The sequence below is a fragment of the Callithrix jacchus genome, chromosome 3 (assembly GCF_049354715.1).
Source record: "Callithrix jacchus isolate 240 chromosome 3, calJac240_pri, whole genome shotgun sequence".
NCBI lineage: Eukaryota > Metazoa > Chordata > Mammalia > Primates > Cebidae > Callithrix > Callithrix jacchus.
In genome coordinates, this window is record NC_133504.1 from 56,155,670 (window position 1) to 56,173,007 (window position 17,338).

Genomic DNA, 17,338 nt, shown 5'->3' on the forward strand with positions numbered 1-17,338 from the left:
CCCAGCTGAGGACATTTAGGTTTTTGCAATCTCCGTGCTTCAATACAAATGATTCCATAATAAAACATATATGCAGTCATCTTTGGCACATGCACAAGTATATGTATAAGTTCTTAAAAATGAGATGCTAGTTCAAAAAAATTTTTCATTTTTAAATGTTTTACTTTGTATATATTACCAAATTTAGACACTCTTCCAATTTTCTTCTTTTTTTGAGACAGATTCTCGCTCTGTTGCCAGGCTGTAGTGCAGTGGCAGCATCTTGGCTTGGCTCACTGCAACTCCGCCTTCCAGGTTCAAGTGATTCTCCTGCCTCAGCGTCCTGAGTAGCTGAGATTACAGGCATCAGCCACCACTCCCAGCTAATTTTTTTTTGTACTTTTAGTAGAGACAGGGTTTCATCATGTTGGCCAGGATAGTCTCGATCACCTGACCTCGTGATCTGCCCTTCTCAGCCTCCCAAAATGCTGGGATTATAGGCATGAGCCACCATGCCCGGCCCAATTTTCATAAAGATCAGAAAGCAATTGGTTGGCTACGTGGCTACACCTCTCCATGATGTCATTATCAAAGGTCTTTTCTAAACAACTCCATATGTCTAATGCTATTTAACACGACTCTTCCTGAATGTCCTTCTGGCATGACCTAGGGAGTAATCCTAGAAGTCATCTGATATGCTGATCAAACAGGCCTTCCCTCTGTTCATACCCATGGCCCTGGGTCCTTTTCTTCTTCACTCTGCTGCCACGGATATTGTGTTGACTCAACTTTTCAGATTCTTCTTGGTTTCTGCTAGGAATAAACGAGAAAGGAAACAGAAATAGAAGACGTATTTTATTGCCCCCCCACTAGAGAATATGTTCACATGTCTTTAATAAGCTTTGGAGAGAGATTATTTTCTTGAGGAAATGTTCAGTGTCTTCATTGACACTTAGAACATGGCTAGACCGTGTCAGGATTACATCAGGTTTGCTCAAGTGAGTTAAAGGTATTTTAGCTCTTTATTTTCTTTATTCTCTCAGTAGAGGAGGGATAGCATAAGAAATTTTGCACTTGTAAACTCTACCAAACACATTAAAGTGTGAGGATTTTCCCAAGGTTAGCTGGATATTTTTCCCAATAGAAGTAGATCTGCTAGATAAGTGAGAAATAAACGCTAATCAGTTTTACTATTGTCATATAATGTTTTAAACCATTAGAAATTTGGTATGGGAATCCAAAGTATAAAAGTGTCAAGAGGCTGGGCATGGTGGCTTACGCCTGTAATCCCAGCACTTTGGGAGGCTGAGGTGGGCAGATCACTTGAGGTCAAGAGTTTAAGACTAGCCTGACTAACATGGTAAAACCCCATCTCTACTAATAATACAAATATCAGCTGAGTGTGGTGATGGGCGCCGGTAATTCCAGCTACTTGGGAGGGTGAGGCAGGAGAATCACTTGAACCCAGGAGGCGAGGGTTGCGGATCACGACACTGCACTCCAGCCTGGGTGACAGAGTGAGACTCTGTCTGAAAATAATAATAATAAAAGTGTTAGAATATTAGTTATTTTTAAAATACCATACGTTCTAGGTAATTTAATAATCCACAAGGGTTGCCTGAGTTTTTGGTGTTGTAGCTGAACATTTCTCCTCTTGCTAAAATTATTATTTGTTTTACTTTTTTTTTTTTTTTTTTAATAAAGACAGGGTTTCACCACGTTGGCCAGGCTGGTCTTGAACACCTGACCTCAGGTGATCCACCCGCATTGGCCTCCAAAGTGCTTGGATTACAGGCGTGAGCCACCACTCCTGGCCTAAAATTATTTTTAATTGAATGTTCAATTATCATTTGAAATATCTTTTAGTGGGGATTTTTTTTTTGTCCTTCAGCTCTCAGCTTAAGCATCACGTTGGGGGAGAATTTTGCTGATGACCATGACTAAGTCAAATTTCTGACTTTAAGATGAAAGACCACCACCATGTCCCTCTTTTTAGCACTTATTACAATAGACATTTACATTATCTTCATTGTTAATATTTGATGCCTACCTGCTATAAGCTTCAGGAAGCTACAGATCACGTTTGCTTTTCTTCAACAACACATTCCCACAGTGCCAGGGATCTAACAGGTGTTCAGTAACAATTAGTGAATCAATGTGTTGCTTTGAGTGAAGTCCATCAAGTGAATACAGAATCACAAAGATAATTTGGGACCCAATGTAAAGCTCATGGGTGAGTTTAGATTATTTCATTAAAGCAAAGTCACGTCATGGGATAAATCAATCCAGGGCTAAAGGCCTAATACCCAGATCCCATGCACATATTTAAATAAATCCATGGATTATCTAAAAAAGAACACCCAACTGAAGTGCCCTTGGGATGATTAACTGAGCTCAGGAGTTTGAGACCACCTGCACCAGTGATTCCCGGAAGTGTAGACCTTAGATCAATAACATCAACATCACCTGGGAGCTCGTTGGGACTGCACCTTATCAGGCCTCAAGCAGATGTACTGAGTCAGAAATTTTGATGGTAAAACCCACCATTCTCTTTTAACAAGTTCTTCAGGTTGTTTTGGTGCATGCTAACATTTGAGAACCACTGACTTACACAAATCTTACCACTGCCAAATAATGGAAAAGGTAAACCAATGAACAATGGAATCTAAGTTTCTTAGTGGAAATTTGAATAAAAATGAAGGGAAGAACTGGTAACCATTGTCCACGCAAGATTTCCTAGCTATGTTCAACAGTTTCCAGCTTAGAGTGCCTTTCCAAGAATAACCCTACCACACTTCCTTTCTCGCCATCATTTCACCATTTTTGTGGAATTTCATAAAGTCTTGCCTATCTGCATACAAAACCCTTAAAGCACCAAAGGTGGTCTGAAAATGATTTCGTCATTCAATGAATTTTAGTAAGCAATAATACTGAGGGAGATATGGCATGAAATAATAATTACAATAAACAATAGTTGTAGGAAGAAAGTAGCATGATGACTGAGAGTATAGGCTAGATTTAGACTGCCTGGTTTTGAATTTTGACTCAGCTACTTCCTACGTGTGACTTTGATGAAGTTACTTTTTGTAACTTGGTTTCCTCATGTAAACATGGAGTTCAGTAATTGTACAGTGATTCTTTACCTCATGGGGTTATTGTAAAGGTTAAATGAAATAATTTATGTGGCCTTGGCACATAATTAATGCTTAACAAATACTACTCATATTATAAGTAGAATGAGCATATATATATATATATATATATATATATATATATATACCTGGGCATTTGTAGCTGCAGGTTCTGCATCTGCAGAATCTGTCATTCATGGGGTAAAAATATTCAGAAAAAAACAACAAAATATAACAATGCAATAGCAAAAGAAAATACAAATAAAAAAATTCAGTATAACAACTATTTACATAGCGTTTACATTGTATTAAGTATATAAGTAATCTAGAGATGATTTAGCCTATACAGGAGGATGTGTATAAGTTATATGCAAATACTACACCATTTTAAAAATTTTCACATATTATTTTATTCCTAAGCACTAGCCCACCAAGGACTATACCATTTTATATGAGGGACTTGAGCATCCACAAATTTGGGTATTTACAGGGGATCCTGGGACCAGTGCCCTACAGATACCAAAAGATGATTGAACTGACACACAAGTGTTCACACACACACACACACACACACACACACACCCATCATGTTGAAGCAGCCATAACCTACAACTGGAGTTATGTTGTGTCTATCATTAAAGAGCTAACCTCCTAACTGAGAGAAGCAGAGAAAGGTCCAGAAATTTCCACCCTCCCTTATACAGCACAACCATCACCAGTGAAGAATAAAAATTACTGGCAGGCTGGAGGAGTTCTCTTGTTTTGTTTCTGTTTTTGTTTTTTCTTTTTTGTAGAGATGAGGTCTCACTATGTTGTCCAGGTTATTCTCCAACTCCTGGCCTCAAGCAATCCTCCTACCTCAGCTTCCAGAGTAGCTGGGATTATAGGCATGAACCACTGTGCCCAGCTATGAACTATGAAGAGGTTCTCTTGATTGGGAGAAGGGGAGATCTTATCAGAAGGGTGTGGAGAGAGAACTCCAAGGCTGGGCGGGGAGCTACCTGCATCTCGCTGGACCACCAGCAACAAGAGACAAGTGGGAGCTGAGACCATCCTGGTGGAGAAAGTCTGTCTGCCATTTGCAGGACAACCCTATAAAGTGGAAGAGTATTCAGGTGATGAGCAGCCAAAAAAATAAGCGTGCACTTTGAAAATCATACACAGTACCCTCTTGGCAATGGAGGAAAATCAATTTCCCTAGCAGTTTGACAAGAAAACGCTATCACAGCAAATAAGTTAGGGGGAAAAAATGGCATTACATTTAAAATGACATTAAATATATATTTTTAACTGTACAAAGGAGTTCTAGAGGACCTCAGTTTTTCAAACATGTTGGTTTCATGAAAACACTATGAAACAGCTATTCTAGTAGGTGATCCTTCTACTGTTGAGAAAACGTTGTATTTGTGTTGGCAGCTGCTGAGTAGAGTTTACCACAGATTTTATAGAGGAACCCTACAACTCTGCTACAGGGGGAAATTTAGAGTCATTTGCATTGTCCCATCCTTCCTTTTCAAATGTGGGCAAGATGCTGGGGTAATCACTGACCTTTCCACATACAGTGATGATTCTTCTCAGGGCCTGGTCTACAAATACATAAGCAAGTGGTGCATAAACATCCCCCTCCACCCCACCTCCTGGACCTGTCCATGTACTCTATGAGAAAGACTGCATAATTGCAGTCCTGATCAGTTTAACTGATTATGTAGAAAGAGCATCCAAGACCTCCTTGGAATACAGATGGAAAGTCAGATTATCTCAGAATAGCACTTGGCCCAAGAATAAAGAATGTCTCCTTATCCGAATATGTTAATATACACAGATTGATACGTGAATCTCAGTTGTTAGTTCTAAGGGTGATTGAGGAATTTCACTTTCTCTTATGCTTTTCTATTTTGTTCATTTTAATAATAAACAATTTTTATAATTAGAAAACAAAACTATTTTAATCTTGGGAAATTGTATAACTATGTCATACATTGAAATTACTAAAATGCAATAAAAATACAGAGTCATATTATCACGTTCCATCCAAAAAAAACAGTGACAGATGTTTTCATGAAACATATTCGATGAGTCTGTAGAGAACCAGGAGCTGTCTTTTTTTCTAGGGTGAATAATTGGTTACATTCTTTCTGGAGCAATGTATATCCTGTCTTATTTCTTGGGGAAAATAATTAGTTACATTTTTTCTGGAGCAATGCATACCGAGAACATTAAACGGCATATTATAGATGGCCCCGAAATTTCACTTTTAGGAGTCTATACTAAGAAAATAATTAGGCCAGATGCAGTGACTCACCTCCATAATCCCAGCCCTTTTGGAGGTCAAGGAAGGAGGATCACTTGAGATCTGGACTTCAAAACCACCCTGGGCAACAGAGCAAGACCCTGACACTATAAAAAATATAAAAAATTAGTTAGGCGTGGTGGAATGTGCCTGCAGTCCCAGTTGCTCAGAGGGCTGGGGTGGGAGAATTGCTTGAGTCCAGAAGTCTAATGCTGCAGTGTGCTGTCTTCTTATCACTGCACTCCAGCCTGGGGCAACAGAGAGAGACCCTGTCTCTAGAAAAATTAAAAAATTAAAAATAATAATTAAATATACAAAGATATATAGTTAAATATGTTCAACATAGATTTGTTTATAACATCTTAAAGATGCATATAATTATGGAAGATAAATAAATGAAGGTATATCATATAATTTAAAATATACAGCCAATGTATGTAATAACTGTACATTTTTTAAAAACCTGAAAATATGTTCACAATATTGTTATGTAATAAAAGTAATCACAAAAGTTTTGTAGGTTTTTTTTTTTTTTTGAGATCAATTCTTGTTTTGTCACCTGGGCTGGAGTGCACGGGTGCAATCACAGCTCACTGCAGCCTTGAACTCTTGGGCTCAAGTGATCCTCCCACCTCAGCCCTCATAATTAGAACTACAGATATATGAGACCACATCCAACTAATTTATTTTTATTTTTTGTAAAGACAGTGTCTTGCTATGTTGTCAAGGCTAAGTTATAAAAGTTTAGGTGTAGCACAAACTCATTTCTGTTTGAGAAGAAAAACACTACATACATAGAGGTTTAGAATCTTTGTGCTTATCCATATTTTCTAACTTTTCTACAGTAAATATGATTTACTTGTACAATTAAAAATAAAACAGGAAGAATATTAATTGGAGATATTTAAATTTGTAAAATAGTTTATGTGCTCCCCTTACACAATACACACACACACACACACACACACACACACACTTTTATATACAGGTGGTTACTTGTTCCTGGTTCTGAGAAAGCCTGTATACCATCTGGCACCAGCTTCAAGGGGTTTCATTGCAGATTTAAACATAGCTACGTAGGGTTGGCTTAATAAAATGTAGTCTTGTCTTTTTTTTTTTTTTTTTTTTTTTTTTTGAGACAGGGTTTCGCTCTTTTTGCCCAGGCTGGAGTGCAATGGCACAGTCTCGGCTCAGGGCAAGATGCTGGGGTAATCACTGACCTTCTTACACACAGTCATGATTCTTCTCAGGACTTGGTCTACCCATAAGCAAGCGGTGCATAAACATCTCCCTCCACCTGTAATCCCAGCTACTCGGGAGGCTGAGGCAAGAGAGTCACTTGAACCTCTGCCTCCTGGGTTCAAGCAATTCTCCTGCCTCATCCTCCCTAGTAGCTGGGATTACAGGCATGCACCACCACACTGGGCTAATTTTGTATTTTTAGTAGAGACGGGGTTTCTCTATGTTGGTCAGGTGGACCTTGAACTCCCAACCTCAGGTAATCCCCCCTCCTCGACCTCTCAAAGTGCTGGGATTATAGGCGTGAGCCACCATGCCCATCCTAGTCTTTTCATTTTTATTTTTCTGTTTTTATTCAAGTATGATTATTTTTCTCTTTTTACTCAAGTATGATTAAAATGTAATCTTTATTACAGCACTGATTCATTTAACCACCAGTCAGCTATCTTTATCTAGAATTCTGTGATCTTCTACTGGCACATCTAAAGAGATTTTCTCATTTCTTTCAAGAGGGTTCTTAATTGAAATTTCTTATTAAAATCTGAGGTCCGCAATGTGTAGAGAAGGATAAAGTCAGTGGGCATTTATTTTTGTTTTCATTATATGCCTTCCTGTTCAGTGTCCTTTAGGCTCTGTGTAAGAGAAGAAAGAGGAAATTATATTTTTAAAAGTTTCATTCAGGGACAGAATGTCAAGCTTCCAATGTGATTGACTGAGTCATGCCCACTTAAAGCAAACTGTAATTTTCATGGGAATAGAAATCAGTGTGATTCAACGTGTTTCCTTTTTATGGAAGATTACATTTCACAGCCTATAAGGGGATTGGAAGTGACAAAAAGAGCAATATTCTCACCAATACAATTTTATGATGAAAATGTCGATTCAGGTCTGTATTTTATAGAAGTAAATGACAACAATGAGGGCAAAAATTCTGCAAAAGAAAACTCAGCGGTAAATGCCTAAAGAGAGGTTGTTGAGAGCCTCAGAAACAAATAAAAACTGTCTTTTTTTTTGAGATGGAATCTCGCTCTGTCACCCAGGCTGGAATGTGGAAGTATGATCTCGGCTCACTGCAACCTCTGCCTCCCCAGTTCACAAGTGACTTTTCTGCCTCAGACTCCCGAGTAGCTGGGATTACAGGAGCCCACCACCACACTCAGCTAATTTTTGTATTTTTAGTAGAGACAGGGTTTCATTATGTTGGCCAGGCTGGTCTCAAACTCCCGACCTTAAGTGATCCACCCACCTTGACCTCCCAAAATACTGGGATTACAGGTGTGAGGCAGGATGCCCACTGCCATGCCCGGCCTGAGTTCTTTTTGTTTTTTTTGTTTTTTGGACTTTTTATTAATCCTGGTAAAAATAACCTGACCGCCAAGTCTTAAGCTTAACCTTTGAGAGTTTCTCCTTTGATGCAGTGAATACATTTTTTTCTCCCCTTAATGTTTCGTACTTAACCTTCTTCAAATATTTGGGATAATCAGATCAAATTGTGTTCTATGATTTGTAATCTCGTTTGGAAGTTCTGAGGGGCTGGAAATCATGAGATAAGTGGTTTTATACATAGTTGATAAATTAGAGGATTTGGGTGGTAAGGTGTTATTTTGTGTTGCTATTGATGCCTCGATATTCTTCTTTCTTTTAAATCATTTAAAACACACCATAAAAATGTTTTAAAGAGCCAGTTGTAGTGCCTCACGCCTGTAATTCCAGTACTTTGGGAGGCTGAGGCAAGTGAATCACCTGAGGTCAGCAGTTTGAGATCAACCTGCCCAATATGGTGACACCCTGCCTCTACTAAAAATGCAAAAATTCGCCAGGTGTGTTGGTGCACACCTATAATCCCAGCTACTTGGGAAGCTGAGGCAGGAGAATTGCTTGAGCCTGGAAGGCACAAGTTGCATCGAGCTGAGATCATGCTACTGCACTCCAGCCTGGGCAACAGAGTGAGACTCCATCTCAAAATTAACAAATGTTTTAAAGATTTGAGATTTATAAGATAAAATATAGTATTTCTCTAATGAGAATGTTGTCAATGTAATAAAAAAAGTTATCCAATGTGATATTCTGTATATTATACTGCATACAGTATAATGAAAAATACACCACATTAAATAGCTTTTGTCTTTTTTTGTTGTTGTTGTTCCAGACTAGAGTGCAGTGGCACAATCATGACTTGCTGCAGCCTCAACCTTCTGGGCTCAAAGAACCTCCCACCTCAGCCCCTCACGTAGCTGGAACTACAGGCATGTGCCACCATGCCACACTAAATTTTTCGGTTTTTTGGTGCAGACATGGTCTCTCTATATTGCCTAGGGTGGTGTAAGAGCTTTACTCTTTATTGACATGATTGACTGGCTTGTGTTCAATAAAGAATACTTTAGGGCTGGGCACGGTGGCTCACGCCTGTAATCCCAGCACTTTGGGAGGCCGAGGCGGGTGGATCACGAGCTCAAGAGATCGAGACCATCCTGGTCAACATGGTGAAACCCCGTCTCTACTAAAAATACAAAAAATTAGCTGGGCATGGTGGTGCGTGCCTGTAATCCCAGCTACTCAGGAGGCTGAGGCAGGAGAATTGCCTGAACCCAGGAGGCGGAGGTTGCAGTGAGCCGAGATCGCGCCATTGTACTCCAGCCTGGGTAACAAGAGCGAAACTCCGTCTCAAAAAAAAAAAAAGAAAGAAAAAAAAGAGAAAAAAAGGAATGGAATACTTCAGACATTTTCAACTAGTATAGCATTTGAAGGCAAAGTGACGGGATACTTTTGGCAAGAATTTATTAAGTACCAGTTGCACAAAACCTGCATATATAGGTAGGTGCCATGTCTTGTTGATCTGACTAAATTGTTACCAGATGGAAAGTCTTGTCCAGGTTCTTGGCAAGTTGAACAAATAATTAAACAAAACTCACAGACAAAGCAACAAAAGGAGCAACTAAAGCACAGATGTATCGAAGCAAAATACACTCCACGGAGACAGAGCGGGCTCCAGCCAATAGCTCAAGAGCTCTGATTACAATGTTCTTTAGGGTTTTCATTAAGCTAAAAGAAGTTGATAACACCCCCAGGTGCCCTTTGTTGGCCTCCAATTGGTTACACCCTATGAAGGATTAGCCCATAACCAATCAGAGTCTGAAGTAGAGACTTGCCCTCCTCCCGCCAGTCAATCAGAGGCTGAAGTGGAGACTTGCTCCGCAGTCAATCAGAGGCTAAAGTGTCTTGCTATCACAGGACTGAGGATGTGGCCTGTATACTGCCCAATCTTGCCTAGAACTGGCTGTACCTGCTGCTCTTTTGCTTATATCTTTACCCTTGGTTACCATATTTCCCTATTGTTCTGCCTTAAAGTCATAAGCTATGCAACAACCTTGACCTTGGGCGAAAAGATAAGCTGAACCAACTAATGTTTCTCATGAATTATAGCTAAGGAATACCTACCTAAAGTATTCAGAAAATAGCCAAGAAATGTTTCTTCTTTCCTTGAGAAAACTGAATGGTGGGAGCTATAGCATGAAAGCAATAACAGAGAGATGGAGCCAGAGAGGCTATGGTGGTTCATGTGTATGTTTAAATTATGAGGGAACAGATATTGTGGGTAAGCAATGAGGCAGATCAGTGGAGAAAGACACTAGAGAGAAACAGAGATTCAGAGAAGGGTTTGGGGAGGGAGCCAGAGCATTTTATTTTTCCAGACGGGGCCTCCTGCTGTCATCCCAAGCTGGAGTGTAGTGGCACAAACATAGCTCACTGCAGCCTCAAACTCCTGGGATCAAATGCTCCTCCTACCTCAGCCTCCCAAGTAGCTGAAACTACAGACATGTACCACCATGCCTGGCTAATTATAAAATTTTTTGTAGAGATCGGATCTTGCTATGTTGCCTAGGCTGGTCTTGAACCCTTAGCCTTAAGCAATCCTCTCACCTTTGCCTTTCAAAGTGCTAGGATTACAGGTGTAAGCCACTGCACCTGTCCTGGTCTGAGAGCTTGCTAAAGGTCTCTGGTACAGTTTAGTCTATCTGAACCTTTGCAATAATTTCTTTTCTTTAAATATAAAAAATAAATTAAGTAACTCAAATGACTTCTGACCGTAGTTATCAAGAGCCAAACCACTAGGGTTGTTAGCAGAAAATAAAACAAAATATATTATATTCATGCAATATCAAATTACGTTCAAGAAGATATAGTCACCAAAAAACAAGTTGTCAGTAGCAGGTTGTGTGGTAGACCTCTGTTGTATAGGCTTGCCCACGACCCTGTCTTCTTATTCTCATAGTTCTCTGATTTTTCCTTGGGGACTATCCCACACACACTATCCCCTTCCCTCTGCCAACACCCACCCCAGGGAAGGCATGTGGCTTAGATCTGGCCAATCAGTGGATAGGTCTCAACATCCAGACCACAGGGATAGGTAATGGCATGAAAGCATTACATAAATGTAAACTTAATTCTTGAGGAAAAAAATGTGACAGATAATTTGTAAAGAAAGAGGGAAAGATGCAATTTGTATTCGGGTTCTTCATAGTCTTCTAAATAAGACAAACTTCCAACTTTGCTGTTAGTTACCCAAGTGACCCTAGTCAAGTCTCTGCCTTATTCTGGGCTTTCATTCCATGTATATAAAATAAGATCAATATAACTATGTTCAGGGTCTCCTAGGGCCTCTTTTTATTCTAAATCTGTGAACGTAAGTTTAGAAATTTCAGCAGTCCTGTGAACACCTCTTTGTAGTAAACCTAGAGCTATACCTGGAGCTACCTTGAGGGTCTTGGCCCTCAGGGAACTTGCAGTAGATAACTTTGAAGTAGGAAAATTGTTTCAGCACCTGTTCTTTGTTCTAAAGTCTCTACCTAACTTATCACTCTCAACCATTAAAACATGCCCTTAGGTTTGACTCTTTCAGAAAAAGACAAAACAAAACAAAAAACCAAAAACTTGCCCTCTTTGATGACAAATAGTTAATCTGAAAATACATCTCTGAATGTTGAGCTTTATTCTTCCTTCAGAGAGGCTAGGGTCTTCTATCTTTCCTTCATTCCAGGAGCACAGATGCATTTCACAGAGGCCATCGACCACATTGTCTCCAATATAGAAATAAATAATGTTTTGCTGGGTGCAGAGGCACTTGCCTGCAATCTCAGCACTTTGAAAGGTTGAGGCAGGAGTATTGCTTGAGCCCAGGAGTTTAAGGCTATAGGGAGCCATGTTTGCACCATTGCACTCCAGCTTTGGCAACAGAGGAAGGCCCTGTCAAAAAAAGAAAGAAAGAAAGTTTCATTTATTCTTTATTTCCAGAGTATCTCAGAATTTAATTAAAAGTGGGTGACTGAATGAATGGATGGCAAGGTAGCACTGCTACAGTAAGAGCTATTTTGAGTAATCTTTTCCCTTCCATAATACTACAAGAATGGCCCTGGCTGCAGAACTGTTCATTCGCTTACAGCTAAAATAACCAAACTGTGGCTTCTGTATCAATTAGCTCTATAACTTGCAGAGTTGACAGTGTGGTGACTGGTTGATCTAGTTTCTTCAGCTGGTTTAGCAACTCAGATCCACTGTGAAGGTCTCTATATTGGGATGGTTAATTTTAGGTAGCAACTTGACTGAATTAAGGCATACCAAGAGCGCTAGGAAAGCATTAATTTTAAGTGCATATGTGGGGTGTTTCCCCTCACATATGAGTCTGTGAGTCTGAGTGAACTAGGTAGGAAGGATTCGTTCTCAATGTAGAGGAGAACACCATTCAATTGGCTGGGAAGAACTAAGACAAGGTGAATGTGGATTGGGTATATAGATCTTCTTTTCCTGTTCTTGGACACTTGCTGGCCACATGTTCTTCTCTATCCTTGGACAACAGAACTCCAGGCTGATTCCCCTAAAAATCCACTCTCCTAGTATATAGCCTATTGGTTCTGTCTCTTTGGAGAATCTCGGCTAATACAGATTTCAAAGCAACTACAAAGTATTGGATCTTCAAAGCAATATTACTCTTTGCGATCCCAATTGGTCATCCTTCTTCTACCTCAGTGGGTAAAATAAATTGCAAGTAGTCTACTAGAGCCACTGCCCTTCCAGGTTGGATAGCAAAGATATGGGAATTAATTTTTTTTTTTAAAGCTCTTGTTAAAATGTTATCTTCAGATAGGAGGCCTGGGGGTGTTCTCTCAAGGAAGCATTAGCACTTCATGACTTTGCTGGGTGAATTCTCTGCTAAAACTGAAACTGAATTTTCTACTAGTTGACCACTCCTGGGACTGCTGGGCAATGCAATGGTTTTTGTTGTTGTTGTTTGTTTGTTTGTTTGTTTTGAGATGGAGTCTCACTCTGTTGCCCAGGCTGGAGTGCAGTAGTGTGATCTTGGCTCACAGCAACCTTCGCCTCCTGAGTTCAAGCGATTCTCCTGTCTCACCCTCCCAAGTAGCTGAAATTACTGGCATGTGCCACCATGCCCGGCTAATTTTTGTAGTTTTAGTAGAGACTGGGTTCACCATGTTGACCAGGCTGGTCTTGAATTCCTGATCTCAACTGATTCACTTGCCTCGGCCTCCCAAAGTGTTAGGATTATAGGCATGAGCCATCATGCCCAGTCTGGAATGGTTATTAACATCTGTGTTCTGCAGCCTTTGTCCCATTGCTTCTGGGAGAACTGAGCCATGAAGGAGCAGGCACTGCAGTTCGGAGGTGGGGTGTGTGGGCACAGTGCTTCCGAGATTCCATGCTATTTTCAAAGTGGGGCAAGTCCCAAGAAGACTAAGCAGAGGACTGAGTAGGAGAGGAATGAGGATAAGGACGAGAACATACCACTGTGAAAGTGAAAAAGCAGAAAAAGAGGGAACAATGCAGAAACGGGGGTGGAATTTGCCAAAGACAAACTACACTCGCAATTCTGCCTCAGTCATATCTGCCCACTAAGCAATACACGGATTAATTGCTCCAAGTTCAACCAGTCAGAACCCTATCAAGGTTGGCCGGGTGCAGTGGCTCATGCCTGTAATCCCAGCACTTTGGGAGGCCGAGGCAGGTGGATCACCTGAGGTCAGGAGTTCAAGACCAGCCTGGTCAACGTGGTAAAATCCTGTTTCTTTTTTCTTTTTTTTTTTTTTTTGAGATGGAGTTTTGCTCTTGTTACCCAGGCTGAGTGCAATGGCGCAATCTCGGCTCACCGCAACCTCCACCTCCTGGGTTCAGGCAATTCTCCTGCCTCAGCCTCCCAAGTAGCTGGGATTACAGGCACATGCCACCATGCCCAGCTAATTTTTTTATATTTTTAGTAGAGACGGGGTTTCACCATGTTGACCAGGATGGTCTCGATCTCTTGAGCTCATGATCCATCCGCCTCGGCCTCCCAAAGTGCTGGGATTACAGGCTTGAGCCACCGCGCCCAGCTGGTAAAATCCTGTTTCTACTAAAAATACAAAAATTAGCCAGGCATGGTGGCTTATGCCACCTATAATCCCAGCTACGTGGGAGGCTAAGGTGGGAGAATCATTTGAACCTGGGAGGCAGAGATTGCAGTAAGCTGAGATTGTACCACTACACTCCAGTCTGGGCAATGGAGTGAGACTCAGTCTTTTTTTTAAAAAAAGGAACCCTATCAGGGTTGATTCTTTCCATTAGGGGAGGTGAGAGTGGGAGATCTGAGGGACAGAAAGACAAAGACATCTACCACTACCTTATAAGCATCTGTTGAATGCTTTTCCCCTTCAGGTGGTCTGAGACTATCCTTGGGTTTGAAACCAGTGAGAATAAATTGAAAGCTAAAAATAGTCATCTATTTCACAGAGGAACTAGTTAGATTAATTAGGTTCTCCTTGTGTCATTTCTTGTCTAGGTATATTTGATTGCCTTTCTTTTATTTTTTCAAAGTCACACTTTATTGAGTAGGTAGCAGTATGGGACTGAAAAGCCCCCATAAACTCCTTATAGTTTCTCCAGTTTTTTTGCAATGTCCTTCTGCTACAGATTATCACAATTCATGATAACAATGGCAGTCCTGATTTCCTGGAGAGAATAAGCTCAAAAACTTCCAAGAAACTAGAAAATGGCTAAGGATTTTAAAATGTTTTTTCTTTCCTCTTGGTGTCCAATCTTGTCCTTAAAGCAAATTCTTATAAACTTGCTTTGGTTTTTATTATTAATTTTACATTTTAATCTTTACAAAACCAGGAACTTTGTATGTTTTGTTCACTTTTTTTTTAGATATGGAGTCTCACTTTGTTGCCCAGGCTGGAGTGCAGTGGTGCCATCTCGGCTCACTGCAACCTCCGCCTCCCGGGATCTAGCAATTCTCCTGCTTCAGCCTCCTGAGTAGCGGGGACTACAGGGGCACACTGCCATGCCAGGCTAATTTTTTGTATTTTAGTAGAGATAGGGTTTCATTGTGTTGTCCAGGCTGGTCTTGAACTCCTGAGCTTGGGCAATCCATCTGCCTCGACCTCCCAAAGTGTTAGGATTATAGGAGTGAGCCACTGCTCCCGGCCTAGTTTAGCTTTTGTTCCAAGACCTAGAGTATAGTAGGCATTCAATAATCATATAATGAATAAATGATGCATAAATTGAATAACTAAATAGCATTTTGATACCAGTATATAAAAAAGGCCAAAGTAAACTTACATTTTGGGGCTAGGATATAGGTTGTGGTGTGAAACCACAACTTTAAGCAGCATGCTAAGGGTACTCTAGAAGATTGTTGTAGGCCAGGCGTAGTGGCTCCTGGCACTTTGAGAGGCCCCACGGTGGGTGGATCACTTGAAGTCAGGAGTTCAAGACCAGCCTGGCCAACATGGTGAAACCCCATCTCTACTAAAAATACAAATAATTAGCTGGGTGTGATGACTCGCACCTGTAGTCCCAGCTACGAAGGAGGCTAAGGTGGAAGAATCACTTGAACCTGGGAGGTGGAGGTTGCAGTGAACTGAGATTGTGCCATTGTACTCCCGTCTGGGTGACAGAGGAGACTTTGTCTCAAAACAAAAGATTGTTGTAAGGGGAAAGGTGTGATATCTTTCCTTGCTATAAGAGTCACAGCCAGCACGTCTATAACAAAAGACAAGTTAACAAGAGAAAAGCATAACACATTTGTTTAATCAAAGTTTTAGGTGACATGGGAACCTTCATAAATGAAGATAAAGACACAGGGAAAACTTTTTTTTTTTTTCAACATTAAAGTTCTGGGACATGAAGCCGGCCAAAGCATGGGACCCTTTAGGGAGCAGCAGGCCAATAAAAAAATTCAGAGGTCAAAAATAAAAAAGATTTTATGATTTGTAGTTTGACTTAACCCTGGCTTGCATGGCTTTAGGTCTTCTTTATAATTTGGTATTTTATTGCCACAGATTTTTTTTTTTTTTTTTTACTTACAGGTTATAGGTGGGTTACTATGCTTAGCCCCACTTTAAAAGAAAGAGAAAATGCATCACAGATAGAATAACCTTGCCACACACCTCTGCTAGGAGCTTTTCCTACATCAACTATTGCTTAACTTTTTTTTTAAGAAAGAAAGAAAAAAAGGAGTGAAGGAGAGGAAGAAAGAGGGAGAAAAAGAGGGAGAGAAAATGGGAATGTAGCTTTATTCTAAAAATGGGTATTAATAATGGCTGATCAGTATTTTGTGTATTTAAGGTGGAGAATGTATATTTTGTATATTTAAAATGGAGAGCTCTATAAATATTTATTGAGTTTACTTGTTCCGGATGTGAGTTCAAGTCCTGGATATCCTTATTAATTTTCTGTCTCGTTGAGTCTAAATCTCTTTATGAGTCTTATGTATCTGGGTGTTAGGATCGTTAGCTCTTATTGTTGCACTGATCCTTTTATCACTATATCTTTGTTGCTTTGAAATCTATTTTATCAGATGCGAGAATTGCAACTCCTGCTTTTTATTTATTTATTTATTTTTGCTCTCCATTTGGTTGGTAAATCTTTCTCCACCCCTTTGTTTTAAGTCTTTGTGTATCTTTGGGTGTGAAATGGGTCTGGATGTAGCATATCGTTAGGTTCTGGTTGTATCTTTTGATTGGGGGATTTAGTCGACTTAAATTTAGGGTTACTGCCATTTGATGTTAACTGGCTATTTTATCCATTTGTTGATGTAAATTCTTCTTTATGTTGATGCTATTTACTTTTTGGTATATTTTTAGAAAGGCTAATACTGGTTGTTCCTTTCTATGTATAATGCTTCTTTCAGAAGCTCTGAAACTTTTTTTTTTAAAGAGATGGGGTCTCACTGTGTTACCCAGACTGGTCTCAAGTGGTCCTCTTGCCTCGGATTACCAAAATGCTGAGGTTACTGGCATAAGCCACCATGCTCAGCCTGTTTATTTATTTATTTATTTATTTGAGATAGAATCTCACTCTGTCACCTCCCAGGTTCAAGCGATTCTCCTGCCTCAGCCTCCTGAGTAGCTGGGACTACAGGTGTGCACCACCACACTTGGCTAATTTTTGTATTTTTAATGAGGATGGGGTTTCACCATTTTGGCCAGGCTGGTCTTGAACTTCTGACCTCAGGTAATCTGCCTACCTCAGCTTCCCAAAGTGCTGGGATTACAGGCCTGAGCCCGTGCACTCAGCCTGTCCATTTTGTGCTTAGGTTCAACCAAGAGTGGGCAGCCATGTAGATGTGGTTAGACAAAAGGGTACCATCCAATTGTAATAGACTGAGAACAGAGATCCATCCTGGATATTCAGATTCTTCTTGGCC